The sequence below is a fragment of the Notechis scutatus genome, chromosome 1 (assembly GCF_049901735.1).
Source record: "Notechis scutatus isolate UNSWTSFEM ecotype Mainland chromosome 1, rNotScu1.2, whole genome shotgun sequence".
NCBI classification, from domain to species: Eukaryota; Metazoa; Chordata; class Lepidosauria; order Squamata; family Elapidae; genus Notechis; species Notechis scutatus.
Window position 1 is genome coordinate 279,515,389 of NC_142009.1, and position 15,356 is coordinate 279,530,744.

Consider the following 15,356-nt stretch of genomic DNA (forward strand, 5'->3'; position numbering starts at 1 on the left):
CTGCATTCTGAATACACTTTCTCCTTTTCAGTACTACCATTATTTGGATTCTTCTGCATCACATACCTTTGCCAATTTCTTTTAGTTTAAAAGTATGTTAACTGTTTCTAGATGTGTGAAGACTGAACAATAATTTTGAATATATGTATAGTTGCACATCATTTAACTACAGCTTAAGATGGCCATTAATATCATGGAACAATACATTAGTGAACATTATTGTAAAGTTGCAAAATTTTAAAATGTGTGTCAACAATTTTTTTTAAAAAAATGGCGTACCACGAATCCAGAAAAATCTTTTTTGGGGTATAATTGGGGGTAATGTGTAACTACAGACTGTTCCATTATTATACTAAAAAATAAGGGCAATTCCTGATTTTTGTGCTAAAATAACAAATTTCAATTTATGGACATCTAATGCTCTGCTAATGATAAGTGAACTATTGGTTGTTTCAGTTGAATTACTTCATATATTCTATGTCTTGATTAAATACTGCTTTAAGGGTTAGTTATAGTACTTTGATTTAGGCAAAAGTCATCGTTGTACATGGAAATTGTGTAAGGACCATTTGAAGTCAATATTTCTTATTAAAATTGTGTTTGTGGTTAAGTGAATATAGTTAGATGTATTTAAATTGTTGATCATGCCTTTGGGTGAGGTGATGTGGCCTTGTAATCTGTTCATTCCACTTTATGAGAAACTTGGAAAGGTGGTGAGTCTATCAGATTAATGCTGTGTTTTTGTGTGAAGAAACCCTTGAGGGAAAAACAGGATTTCATTTTGAGTTCCTTAACTGATAACTCAATAGTTTAATATTATATTTTAAATTTAAGAGATAGCCATTAAAATACATGGCTACATTATTAAAGTTGTTTTGTTTCATTGTTGCTTTTGTTTAAATGGTACAATTGATACAATGGAAGAATAAATTATATGAGATTTCTGAAATAAATACGGCTGTTTTAGTACTTTTCACAGGATATTTATGCACAGATTATGTGGGTTTTAACAATTTGGAAAAATAACCTGATTCTTGGATAAATTGTTCTAACAGTGATCATCTATTAAAACATATTGTCCTTTTCCCTTCTGGCAAGAAAGATTGGCTTAGAGATTTTAATTTCTGACCTCTTATTTAGTTGCAGTGATCCAGTCTCCTAAAATTTTCTACAGCTTAATACTTATAACTAAGCTACAAAAAGCTTTGCCCCTTTGGATGTTAGGTTTTAAGTTCAAGACTGGTAAATTATAGACTCATGTTCACACAAGTTACATTTTTCCTGCTTTGTGGGAGTTCTAAGCAACAAAGAACACTATTCGTAATTTGAAGAAAACCCTCTCATGAAAGTAGAGACAAACATAAACACTTCTAACCCTTCTGGAGTTCAGACATCCCCAAAAAAGAAAAAAGAAAAAAACATACCAATAAACTTCCTTGCACATGTTGCAGTGAACAGCTGGGCAAGCAGAAAATCAGACTTTTCTTTTTATTATGGAAAAAGACATCAGTGGGAGGATTACATACATATAGTGTAAGTGTTAATTGGATTATAAACATCTATAAACCTTTAAATGTGACTGTAGCCTGACAGTCTGGTAGGATCCTGAGCATCTGGTCAGGCGGTGGGCTATTTTTTGTCCCCCCCAACCATCATTATTAAGTACTTCATAATGCTTTGAGCATATGTGTGTTTGTACTTGATAAGGAAGAAGGCGAAGCAGCTGAGAAGCACGAGGAAAGAGAGGGTAAATCACAATATTACAAATAATCATAGAGAGTATAGGAGAGAATAAAATCATATAATTAAAATCAGCAAAATACATAATGTTTTTTAAAGTGAAAATATTTTTTTCATGTGACATAATTTGAATAAGATGCTTTCTTAACTGTTACTTGGAAAGATAAACACTTAAGTGTTTTGCCGGTCCAAATGCTTTTAACAAGAACCTCAGTAGGCTGTCAGTCTTAAGAGTAATAGAATTTTTTTTTTAAAAATGTAGACCTTGCAATGCATGTTCTAAATTTGATCTGTGAAGTGATATATACATCTTGCACACCCCATTTTAAACATTTTATCAGAGATCTCTGGCTCTCTTATGTGCTTTAGTCTGTTTATCTAATTGACTAATTTAGATATAAATGTACATTCTTAAGCTTCATTTGTAACAGTTAAAGCTGCTGAACTGTTATCTTCAACTTACATTTAAACTGTGTGTTAAGCTGGCATTGTTTAACTATGCTTTCACATCAGTTACTATAGTATCACAGCTAACCATAACTGACGCTTTGGATTGCTTTTCTGGGTATATTTTAAGCATGGCTCTTGTTTTAATAAAATACCTCTTTAAAATGTAATACTGTTACTCTAGTTTCTGGTTTAATAGTTTGCATTAATTATTGAAGTACAATAAGTATCACTTGGTAAATCATAACAATGCTTTAGTTTTACATATGTGGGTATTATTTCTTCATTTCCCAGCTTTAAATAAACACTAGTAGAGAACTGGAATCTTGAAACAGTTCTAGGCAGACCCAATTAAAAGAATGTAATGGATTTTTAAAACAGCATATAAAATCAGTTATTTGAATAGCCTAACAAATAGAGCAAAAACCAAACAAATTACCTTACAGGTTTGAAATCACTGGTATGACAAACCAAAGCAGTATTATTATTATGAGAAAAGCTAAAATATTTTATTCAAAAGACAAACTTACCTAGCAGATGATCGATAATTTGTGGATGCAGTCTCTCCAAATACTGAGACTGACTCCCCAGGTAGGAAGCTTTTTCTATTAGAAATGCATTCTGCACACTAGCTTTCCAATTTCTTTTTCTCTACTGTCTGTGTGGCTGCCTCATTTGCTGGTGCTGCTTCATCTTGTGGCTGCTTGCTTCCAGTTTACTCCCAGTTATTCCATATCCTTTGGGTTGACTCTGTAAATGATACTTAGATTACTCTTCTCTTAAGATGCCAACAGAACAAGAACTGCACTTTGCATCTTTCAAACAATAGAGGCAAAGGCATCAATTCTAGTTAACTCAAGTGTTCAGCATTTATCAAATATTAATTGAAAGCTAGAACACCCAGTAAATCCCATCTGCTTTTGCATTTGAATTCCAATAGTGAAAACTTGTTTCTGTTTTAAAAAAATCCACTATATTGAAGAAGTTATCTCAAAAGATAGGGTCAACAAAAATGGTCTTCAGGTTCTGCTTTAACTTTTCACCTGCATAGCCTGCATTTGGTAGGAATGTTGAACAGTATGCTCTTCTGTGCTTCTGTCAAACACATATGTGAAATGCTGCTTACGAACAGAGGAGAAACTCCCCAAGGGTGTAGTGTGTGTTGTGTCATATCTCAAGACAGTGAGTATGCACAGCATCAATGAGTTGCTTTATATGAGCTATTTCAAGCCAGGCACTGTACTGATAGGATATTTTCCAGATATAATCTACTAATTATTTCTTCTGATGGTCAACAGTATCAGTAGATAGAGAATTTAAATGATTGTAAAGGCTTCTGTATATCTATTACATGTTGAATAGCTTCTCGACTCAGAAACCCATTTACTAGGAAATTGGACATATATTTTTATAAGGAGGCATTTCCCCCCTAAGTTAAACTCTCTTTTTGTACTTAATATCTCTAAATAGTAATAAAAATTGCTATTATATTTAACGTTTCTTTAATTACTGAGTTTATTGACTTATTTCACACTATATATTTCAAATCCAAATCTTGTTTCCTTTAAAAAAAAAAAAGCTTTTAACAATGTCTATGTAGAAGAATGTTCCAGTTTTTCTTTTTTTAAAAAATAGTGTGTGTTTAGGATTGCAATACAATTTCTAGTCTCTTGCATTTTCCATTTAAAAGGTGGCTTTTGAGTGCTTCCTAGGTTTGATTTTCTTTCATATACTAGGAATCAGAAAAATTAACATAACTTAACTAATGCTCCGTCTGAATGTCTTCACAGAGGACTTCTAACAACAGGATACTTCTCTAACAGAAGGGAAGTTATTTTGGGGTGCAATTTCTTGAACCCATGAAAGTTTATTCCAGAGATTTTGGAAAGCCTCAGCCGCATCCTTTTTGTTCCAGCAAAAGGCTAAGTTAGAAATAGTCTTCCATTTGTAGAACATCAAAATCACAGGTAGCTAATTGTTAACAGAAATAAGAAAACAAATTGCAATAGGCTTGTGAGCACCGTTTAAATATGTATCATTCTTTTGGATTCTTCCACTTAATTAATGAAGTTTGTTCTAATTATGCCATCGATACTTCTTTTCACTTTACACATGCTCAAAATTAGATAGCTTGGTCCTAAAGTATGCTTTTGCCTCTGTGGCCTGTACAAGATTATGAAGACAAATAGTTACAGAATAACATTCATCTTCCTTACAAAGGCCAGGATCACAGCTACGATTTTTTTAAAAATGGGAATGGGTTTAAAATGCTAAAGAATGTTCAGGTCACAATGCTTGCAGAAAATTTCTGATTCAGTGTAAAAGCCATACATTTGTATGGGCATGCAGAAACCCATGAAAATGTTGAAAAAAATTATGTATCAATGTTAGTTAAGAGCTGGAAATATAGCAGTTCTAAACTAATAAAGTTTTGAATAAAGACAAATGAAATGTCCTTTACAGTGTTATGAGCAGAATTAAAGAATTAGTACTGTATAAGTATTAGAAACAATGTTTGGGTCCAACCTGAAACAATACCATTTCTGATAAATAATTTAAGTTATCAAAATTATATCTACTGCATTTGCAAAATATAATTGAGCAAAATTATTGATAAGAACAAGTAATGTAAGCACTTTTCTCCTTCCTTCATTTAATTATAATGGGTCATTTTATGTATACGCCATAATCTTAGCTTTCTAGAGCATATACCTTGATACATAGTCTAAACTGAGAAAAGCCTGCCAGTTTTTCTCCCAGGGGTATATGTTTAGCAAATTTAATTTGATCAAAGTGCTAGCAAGTATGTGGCAAACTTTTATAATGATTGAATCTTACAGAAAATCTTAACAGATTGATTTGTGGGAGAAAAGTTGACTACTTTTCAAAGAAGAAACAAAGAGAAATGCTCTATTACCATGGCGTTGGTGTTGACTGGTCAAATATATCTCCCACCTTAATATTTTACCTTCATTTTACATCTGCATCCATTCAAATTCCAGAGAGAGAGTTTGGAAGAGGGACTTGGAAGAGGGAAAGAAATCCAAATCAACTTTGTTCTAATTTTACTTTGCTTTTCTGATAATCTGCTGGAAATAGATGTTAGTTTAGCTTCTCATTAGACATAATTCTCATAGGAGAAGATGAGGTAGGTAGGGCTTTCATTTTTTTAAGAAAAGGAGAAAGTCTTAAAAGCACCCGAAATAATGCCAAAAGATCAGAAAGGATTCTGAGGAGAAGAAGCTGAATACTAGAGGATCTGACTGATACCAAAACTGGCAGCTAGAGGACCCACATTGCATTGAATGGATGATTCCAGTAGGTGTTGACTGCTGGTCTTTTTGGTTGCTATCCAATAATAATTGTTTAACCTGCAGTGCACTCAGCATAAGGATTTATAGGATTCTGGTGAGATTGGGAAAAAACTCACCAAAGCGTTTGAGAACAGAAGCCAAGGATCAGATGAGTTCTGAAAAGGAAAAGTTCCATGTGCCAGAAATAGATGGAAGAAAAGCAAAAGCTAAGTTTTATTTGTCTGGGGATCACGAGACAATCCAAGATTGTCAGGTTTCTGAATGAGTAAGTGATGGTAAATTGCCAATTCATTTCATAAGCTTTATTTCTTAACCTAGGCAGATAAACAGAAGGCCTATTAATTAGTAACATAACGATGTGCTTATATACCAGGAATGCAATTGTTACGCACATATCAGAACGGGTGAAACACAAGCTGCTTTACCATGCAAAAGAAGAGGCGCAAACTGCCCCCACAAAAGAATCTCACTTTCTAGGAGTGAAGTTGAAAAAGTGAAAGTGCTTTCCATTAAAATTTGGCTGATATCCAAACTGTTTCTTTCAAACTTTGCAAACGGTAGTTTAAAAAGGGGCTGCAAAACCCAAGAAACCTGTGTAGCCCTACTTGCTTAGACAAATCCTTGAACCCACATAAAAATGTCCATTTATGCATCCAAACATTAATAGTCTTGGAAACATAATTGAATAACATTTTATATGTTACTGAATTTGTAACAGACATGTGTGTGTGTGTATATGTTTGTGTGTGTGTATGTGTATTGCATGGTCTAAATGGAAGCAGAAAAGGTAAAGGTATAATATATATTTAAAAAAAAAAGAAAAGGTAAAGGTATAATATATATTTAAAAGAGAACTGCTATTCAAATAACAGCTTATTCTCCACTGAGCCGAAGGGAGAATCCAGGATAGGTAGTCTCTAGTCTGCTAGCTCTGCAGACTGAGTTGAAAAACTGAGACACACCCCCTGGTAACGGTCCCCAGTCCTTCACTTGGTCTCAGCGTGTTCAGACCACCCTTTAAGGGCTCTGAATAGTTAGGATTGTAGAAGAATATTCACCCCCTAGATAAAGCTTTTTTTTCTCAGAGAGGCTTAGATCAGGTTTGACAGCTAGCCGGCTTGCCAGTTTAGCACTTTCATTTTTTTGCGCCTTTTTTCCGGTTCGCAGTTTTTTTACTTGTCATTTTAATTTTTTGACTTCCCTCACTGGTGGACTGGTTTTTGTGTTGTTTTCTGCCAAAACTTGAGTGGAGGTGACCCTGAGAGCCCGCGTGGCCCGGACTGGGGTGGGAGTTGGCGTCTTATTTAACTCGCCTCCACCCAATCCACTTTCCCTTGCCTGGGATGTGCTGCAGCTGCCGCTAAGCGCTTCTGTCCCTTTTCAGCGGCAGCGGCCATTTATTTCGTTTGGGGACAATCTTGCAGTTCGTCTCCAGGATTGTCCCTTGGGGGTTCTGACCATTGAGATTAAATCTTGACCTCCCCCCCATCCAGTCCCCAGAGCACCATGGCAGCTGCGAAACGCTTGAGTCTTGCCTGATAATTGCGGTGCAGCCAGTGCCAGGCTCACAAGCCTCTGACCTGTCAGGGCTTGCTGCAATTCAAAGAGGCAGCCATTTTTTCAACTTTTTTTCCTTGACTTGGTTTTTGAATTGTGGAGCGGGGCTGAGCTTACCACTTTGGGTCACACTAGCCTCCTGAAGTGGTGGACAGCTACTGTGGCTGTAGCTGACAGCTTAGGCTGAATATTTTTCATTTCATTTCATTTTATTTTGTTTTGTTTTATTTTTACTTCTTTCTCCCTTTCTCTCCCTGTCAAGTGACAGTTATTTTTGGCGGGCTCAAAGATGGCCGCCAAGGGAGCTGATCAAGAATTGTCAGTTCCTCAGCAGGGTAGAGAGAAGGCTGTAAAGGTATCTCCTAAGCCCAGGTCTGCTGGTCTGGAGGCAGCAGCTAGGATTAGAGCCAGGGCTCTAGCCCCTAAGAGATCCTCTAGGGCTGAGGATAGACAGGCCAGGCATAGACAAAAAGCCATAGACAAACAGTTTGACAGGGCAGTGAGAGATTCCAGGATGGCTGAATACAGAGCCACCCCACAAACTTTGCCTCCTCAAGATGACAGGCAGCCAGACCAACTGGCAGATAGGCAGTATATGACTGCCTGGTCTCTTGGGGGCTCAAGTACCCACGATTTGTAGGGTAACCTCTAAATCAGGGCTGAGACCTCTCACAATTTTTCTGAGCCACCTCAGGGGATCTTGATGGCGGCACTTGCAGATCAAGTCTCCAGTGGAGCCAGACCTGTGCCTGCAGCCACCTTTACACCTACAGCAGCTGGCTTACGACCGGAGGAGACCCAGATGCAAGAAATGCCATCCTTCATGAGAGCCTGGATCTCCCAGACAATAAGACAGGAATTGCAGGCAGAGGTCAACCAGCTGCGCCAGCTGTCTTATTTGGAACCTAGCAGAGGAGTCCTGCAGGGGCAGGGGCAGGCTTCTGCTGAACAGCCAGTCCACTTCAGAGAGCGCTCGGCCTCCCCTTCAGAAAGCAGCCAAATTTATGGCTCTGAGAGGGACCTCCTTCCAGAAAGGGATTTTTCGGATGAGGAGTCGGAGGTAGCAGGCCCCCCCTCCTTTAAGGGCCTTTTCCAGCCGGCTCTTTTCAAGACTCTGCTGGTTAAGGCCAAGAGCACAGCTCATCTCAAAAAAGACACGGTCACTCAGGACCTTCCCACTGAGGGAGAGGATCAGGAGGATTTCCTGTTCACTGAGAAAGCATCTGTGGTGGACGCTTTACCTGTGCCCCAGATGTTTCTGAACCTGATCAAAAAGCAGTGGGAGTCCCCTGGGATGTACACTCGCCCCAGTGGGTCTGAGTCTACTTTATTTAATGTGGACAAAGACCTTTTGGACATTATGGAAGTGCCAAAGGTAGATGGCCCAGTGGTAGCCCTAGCTTCCTCATCTGTCATCCCACCTGATGCGGAGGATGTTCTAAAGACAGGACCGGAAGGAGGAGATGGTGCTCCAGAGAGCTCATCAAGCCGACTCCTGGGCCATCAGAGCACCGACGACCGCATCTTTTTTTACTCGGGCCTCTTTGCGGTGGCTGAGGCAGCTACAGGACAGAATCCCACCTGAGGGTCTCAGGGTGCATCAGGACCTGAATAAGATTATAGCAGCGGCTCAATTGACTGCTAATGCCACCTTCACGTCAGCCAAATTTTCTTCCAGAGCCATGGCCTCTTCCATAACAGCATGCAGGCTTCTCTGGCTAAGAAATTGGCAGGTGGACGTCAGAACCAAATGGAAGCTGGCATTGGCTCCCTTTAAGGGAGAGAGGCTTTTTGGGGAAGCCCTGGATCCCTTTTTGACGGAAACCAGGGACAAGCAAAAGATCCTGTCTTCCCAGGGGAGGCGCTTTGATTACAGGTCTCATCCCTACTACAGGAAGCCCTCCTTTAAACAGGGGGAATCTGGGGCAGGCTTTCCCCGTTAAAGTAGGCCCTTTTTCCAGAGATCCTCCTCTCAGGCTGATAGACAGGCCTTTGCCGCCAGAGGGCGTCAGAAGCAAGAGGGAAGAAGGTCTTTTAGGGGTTCCAACAGACCCTTCAGGTGCAACAAGTGACGCCCGAGCCTCATCCCCCATAGGGGTCCGTCTGGGATTGTTCTGGCAGAGGTGGGAACAGAGCACAATGGACGTTTGGATCCTGTCAATCTTACGGTCGGGTCTCTCTCTAGAGTTTCTCTCCTCCCCCCCAAGAGCCTTTGTGTGCTGCCCCATCTCCAGGGACCCCTCAAAGAGGGATCTCATGGAATCAGCAATCCAACATCTGCTGTACATTCGGGCCATCCAGCCGGTTCCGGTGGACCAGGAGAGACAGGGTTTCTATTCAATGTTGTTTGTGATTCCAAAGGCCTCGGGGGGAGGGGGTGGTGGCTAGCAATCCTCAACCTGAAAGGGCTCAACAGACATCTAATCTACCGAAGGTTCAAGATGCACTCCCTCCATTCCATTCTAGAGCGACTGCAGGAGGGAGATTTTTTTGGCCTTGGTAGACTTGACGGAGGCCTACCTCCATGTGCCCATATACTCCAACCACCGTCAGTTCCTGAGGTTTTGCTATGGCGGCCGCCATTTTCAATACAGGGCTCTCCCATTCGGCCTGTCATCAGCCCCTTGGACTTTTACCAAGCTCTTGGCAGCGGTAGCGGCACACCTCAGAGCCTTACCCATAAGGATCCAATGCTATTTGGACGACATCCTGATAGCATCCTCTTCCAGACGCCAGGCGGAGGAGGATCTGGTGTCGACAATCAGGATTCTTCGAGAGCATGGGTTCTCGATAAACCTGGACAAATGCCACCTAGTACCATCGACACGGATGTTACATTTGGGGGCCATTATAGACACCTTGGCCAGACAGGTTTTTCTCTCACAGGAGCATCGAGACAGTATCAGGGAAGTCACATCGCTGATCCTGTCTTCCAGAGAGGCACCTATCATCTTGCTATCTCAACTTCTCGGCAAAATGATATCGTCCATCGGGATTGTCCCATGGGCCCGCTTCCATACCCGAACCCTTCAGTGGTTCCTGCTCCCTTACCAGAGGGCGAGCAGGGGCGACTCTCCAAGGAGGGTTCACGTCCCCTTGCCAGTTCTTTGTTCCCTCCATTGGTGGCAGTCCCATGGATCAGGGATGCTTGTACAGGGAACCCCAGAGGATTACCATCACCACCGACGCCAGTCTCTATGGTTGGGGGGCCCACTTGGGAGCCCAGGTCACCCAGGGGAGGTGGTCATGAGAGGAGCTTGCCCACAACATAAATTGTCTAGAGCTCAGGGCTGCCTGCTTAGCGCTTAAGAATCTAAGGCAAGAGGTGGTGGGGAGCAATGTGCTTCTCCTCATGGACAATGTGGCTACCAAGGCCCACATAAACCAGCAGGGGGGCACACGCTCCAGATCTCTAATGCAGGAAGCAACTCAATTGTGCAGGTGGGCGGAGAAAAACCTGTTGTCCCTACGAGCAGAACATATCTCGGGAGTATCCAACGTGCAGGCAGACTGGTTGTGCAGGGCCACAGTCGACCAGTCAGAATGGCGACTGCATCCCAGTCTATTCCAGGAGATGACAGAATGCTTCGGCCGTCCGATTCTGGATCTCTTTGCATCACCAGAGAACACGCACCTTCCGAGGTTCTTTGCTCAATTCCCTGCCCGAGGAGCAGAAGGGGTCAATGCTCTCCGGTGCAGTGGCCCCAGGGACTATTGTATGCCTTCCCCCCTTCCCCTGATTCCGGGGGCAATCAGGAAAGTACTGATAGAAAGGGTGGAAGTCCTGTTGGTATCCCCTTACTGGCCCAGGCGTCCTTGGTTCGCCGACCTGGTGGGCCTGTCAGTCGCCAGACCCTGGAGAATTCCCCTGCACAAGATCTCCCTCAGCCAGGGCCCGATCGAGCACCCAGATCCAGCCTGGTTTTGGTTGACCGTCTGGCGCTTGTGCGGGGGATCCTGAAACAGGAGAAGTTTTCCACAAAGGTCATTCAGACCATCCAGGCGGCCAGAAGAACTTCCACGACCAGGATATATAACGCAACGTGGAAGAATCTCTGCAGTTGGTGTGCTTGTCACCAATTGGAACCCATTGGGGTTTCTGTTGCAAAGGTATTAGAGTTCCTGAAGGACGGGTTGGATAAAGGTCTCGCCCCCAATACCTTGAAGAGACAGGTGGCTGCCTTGGCCTCGGAGATTTCGGTCAAGGGCTCTACTACTCTGGCCCAACACCCTAGGGTGGAAGCCTTCCTTAGGGGAGCCACGAATCTGAAGCCACCGGTGGTCTACCGCTACCCCACCTGGGATTTGCCTAAGGTCCTGCAGGCACTAACTTCTCCCCCATTTGAACCCTTACATGAAGTCTGCCTTCGTCTTCTCACATGCAGGGTGTCATTCTTGGTGGCCATTACCTCGGCCAGGCGTATTTCAGAGTTGGCGGCCTTAACCAGCAGAGTCTGTGCGTATTCCATGCAGACAGGGTGGTTCTGCAGTTGGACCCTACTTTCCTGCCCAAGGTGAACTCTTTATTCCATTGTTCACAGGAGTTGATTTTGCCTAATTTCTGTCCTGAGCCTACCCATGCACTAGAGAAAAAATGGCACACCTTGAACTTCTTCTTTTAGGAGGACGGAAGCCTTGTTTGTTTCCTTTCAGCCGTCAACTTTAGGTCGCAGGGTGACACCTTCCACAGTAGGTCACTGGCTCAGAGCCTGCATTGCAAAGGCCTATGAATTACAGAGCCTTCCTGTGCCCAGGAGGATCATAGTGCACTCAACCAGAAATGCATCAACCACCGCAGCCAATGCAGGCATCGATTCTGGACATTTGTAGAGCTGCGACCTGGTCATCGGTAACCCCATTCATAAGACATCACAAAATTGACTCCTTTGCCTCAGCGGAGGCGTCCTTTGGAAGATGAGTCCAGTAGGGTGTGCATGTAGAGGTGGGGGCCTCCTACCAATCCAGCTCCCACCCATAGGACAGCCATCAGCCAGCTTTGGCATGTCCCATCCTGGATTCTCCCTTCGGCTCAGTGGAGAAGGGGCGTTGGTCCTACCTGAACGCTTCTTCTTGGGGAGCCAAAGGGAGAATCCAGTCCCATCCTGTATTCTGTCTGGTCGGAATAGGGAGGAAATGTCCCTTTCCCCCCCAGTATCAATGAACTATCTGTTTGAAGACAAGGAGCAGCTGAATTCGCTTCAACGTCATTCAGAACTGGGGACCGTTACCAGGGGGTGTGTTCTCAGTTTCTCAACTCGGTTTGCAGAGCTAGGAGACTAGAGACTACCCATCCTGGATTCTCCCTTCAGCTCTCTGAGAAGAAGCGTTCAGGTAGGACCAACACCCCTTTTCTTTTTTGCCAATTTATATATACATACATACCTGTACCTATACATACATACACACATACACACACACACACACACACACACACACACACACACACACATTCTCTTGCTTTGTGAGCATTCAGGGCAGTATATATTAATGTAAAGCATTTAGTACTTCAGTTTAAATCATTCCATTTGGTGAACTGAATATATGATTACTGTCTAACTAAATTTAATTTTTCCTAAAGCTTTCATTTTAACTTTTGCTTTAGTCTTCTGTATGTTTTATTATTTTTTGTCTAAGGGAACTGGATAAAATTTCATAAGCAATCAGAAATTTGGGGGATTTTGTAGGCGTATATGACTATATATTCATGATGCTGCTACTATTATTCTGTTTCCTAGGAGGAAAGGTAAGTTTTCTCTAAATAAGTTAGACTTTCTTGCTTGATCCAGGTTCTGTTAAAGCATTTTCGACAGATGGCTGTTCTGTCTGTCTCTAAAGATCTCCACTGAAGAGAATGTACCACTTCATGAGGCAGACTTTTCACTGATTAACAACCCTTACCATCTGGAAATTGCTCTTAATATACACCCAGAATCTTATTTCCCTGCAGTTTCAACCCATTGATGCTCTCTGTATCAAAAGAGGGTAAATATAAATAACCTTTGGATATTTGAAAGATACCTTATCTTAGCCATTTCTTCTTTATGCATACCTTGTTCCCAGTTCCTTAACCATTCCTCATACAACATGAGGAAGACTTTTCTAGTTCTTTCATCATTTTGAGAGTCCTCATCTAAACTCTCTGTAGATCAGGGTCCCTAACCCCTAACACTGGTCCACAGCATGCCAGAAATTGGACCGTGCAAACAAGTGAAGCCCCATCTGTGGGATGCAGGCAGCACACAAAACCACGCTCCCTCTGGTCCACGGAAAAATTTCTTTCCACGGAACCGGTCCCTGGTGCCACTGCTCTAGATTGTTGAAATCTTTTTCGTACTATCGTGTTCAGGACTCGGAACAATATTTCAAGTGAATAAAGTGGAAAAGTTAGTTCCCAAAGCTGCATTATTTACTCTGATTAATGCATCCGTAAACATATATTTGCTTTTTTTATCCGTTGCATCATCCTGTTGGGTGATATTGAAGTAGACCTGGTCCTAGAACATCCAGATCATTTTTGCAGGTATTGTTAATGAGCTAAATTCCCTAATCTATGCCTGTGCTTTTTGTTTTTTCAAATGCAAAACTTTACATTTCTCTGTGTTAAAATATTTTTCTGTGAAAATGCCAACTCCTCCTTACACTTTTCTGTCATCTGCAACTTTGATCATGATGCCCTCTATCTTTTTATCCATATCATCAATAAAAGTATTGAACAACCAAAGGCCCAGAACAGAGCCCTTTGGCATTCCATTCGGCAAATAGTCTCTGAGCTTTATGGGTATTCTCTCATTTATGAGTATTCTCTGGCTGCAATCATTCATACAATTATGAATCTAATAACAGGTGGATCTTCTAGCCTATATTTAATCATTTTGTTACTGAGGATATCTTGAAGGACTCTTGAATGCTTTGCTAAGGTCATAGTATATTGTTCAAAGCATATCCCCAGTCTATTATAATTAAACTTATATTTAAAATGGAGAAATTGCCTTAGCTTATCTGAGAATACAGTGATGGAATCACATGTGGTTCTTTTGTCTAATCATCCTGTTTATATTATAGACAAAAGTAAGGCAAATGATTTTAATTTAATTATTTTGTGAGGTAATTAAATATTCCTAGCATTTATATTAATTTAGTATACAATTCTTAATAGGAAAATACGTTAAAATGGAGTGGAGAGTGCTGACTACAATCGTTCTGGCCTTCATCTCACAAGTGATTGCTGTGATTTTATCATCCTCTTTTAACCCCTTGTTGGGTGGAGTCTGGGCAGCTAAATGGAGCTGAGTGTTTACTGGCCAGATGTCACAAATGCGAAGTTTTATTCAGCAGATATATTCTCAGTGTGCCCAGAGAGAAAACTATCTGCCTCTACCTAGGATCAAACTCACAGCCTCCTGATTGTGAGGCGAGAGCTCCACCTCTAGGGCCACAGCACCACTCTTGCTATGATTTTATCCATTATATATATTGTTATTGTTAACTGCACACCTTACAAGTGGTCTAGTGTACTCTTCATGGAACTTCCTTTGAAGACCATTTCAAAGGAGCAATTGCAATAGGTATATGAAAACTATACCTGTGACAGTGTGCAGTGGCTTGCATGCTAACTAGGACACCGGTTGCAGGTGCTGTACGTTGTTAGTTTGGTTCTAGGTGAGATTCAGGATACTGGTGATTGCACTTAAAGTCCTACATGATTACTACATGCCTTGGTGCTTCCCTGTCTTTAAGAGCACTGCTATAAATAGATTTTACCTGCTTAATCTCAATGGAGATTTTCAATCACCCAGATCATGGTTGTACAAAGGTACTTTTCAAGAGGCAACTGGACTTGAAAATATTTCACTTCTCATTCAAGAAGCTTCTTCAGTTCTGACTGAAGGGTGGGGAATTTAGAATTAAAGAAGCTTCTTGCATGACAGGTGAAACATTCTCATCCACGCTGTGATGAGAGTCCAGGGTGGGTATGACTCCTCCCTCTGATGTCATAGAGCTGAGTCTGCCACTATATAAAAAGCAAGCCCTAGCTGGCTCCTCAGCTTTTGACTCAGCTTCGTGTCTAGGAGCTATTGTCTCTGGAAGAAGTATAGAAGAGTTTAAAGCATTTAGAGCATTTTACAGCAAATAAATCTTCAGAAGCACAAAAACAGCTTCTGCACAGCTCCCGGGGATCTGGTTGAGCTGTGCTATGAGGAGAGCGGGGATCTGCTCTCCTGCAATGTCAAGGCCGCAACGCTGCCTATCAGAGAAGCTGCAGCCACAGAGAGCGTTTGGCTGAGCCTCCCACGCAGT

The 15,356-nt window shown here is 41.8% G+C and overlaps 2 protein-coding genes across 2 annotated transcripts in view; one reads left to right on the plus strand and one right to left on the minus strand.

Moving 5' to 3' along the window:
* Nucleotides 1-3,347, minus strand: part of CHRM5 (cholinergic receptor muscarinic 5) — an 87,122-nt gene extending 83,775 nt beyond the window's left edge. Inside the window, exon 1 of the mRNA XM_087951738.1 lies at nucleotides 2,718-3,347. The gene's annotated coding sequence lies outside the window, so the exon portion shown is untranslated. The remainder of the gene's footprint in view (nucleotides 1-2,717) is intronic.
* The window catches only part of AVEN (apoptosis and caspase activation inhibitor), a 138,447-nt gene that overhangs the window by 68,937 nt on the left and 54,154 nt on the right, over nucleotides 1-15,356 (plus strand). The gene's annotated exons all lie outside the window — the stretch shown is intronic.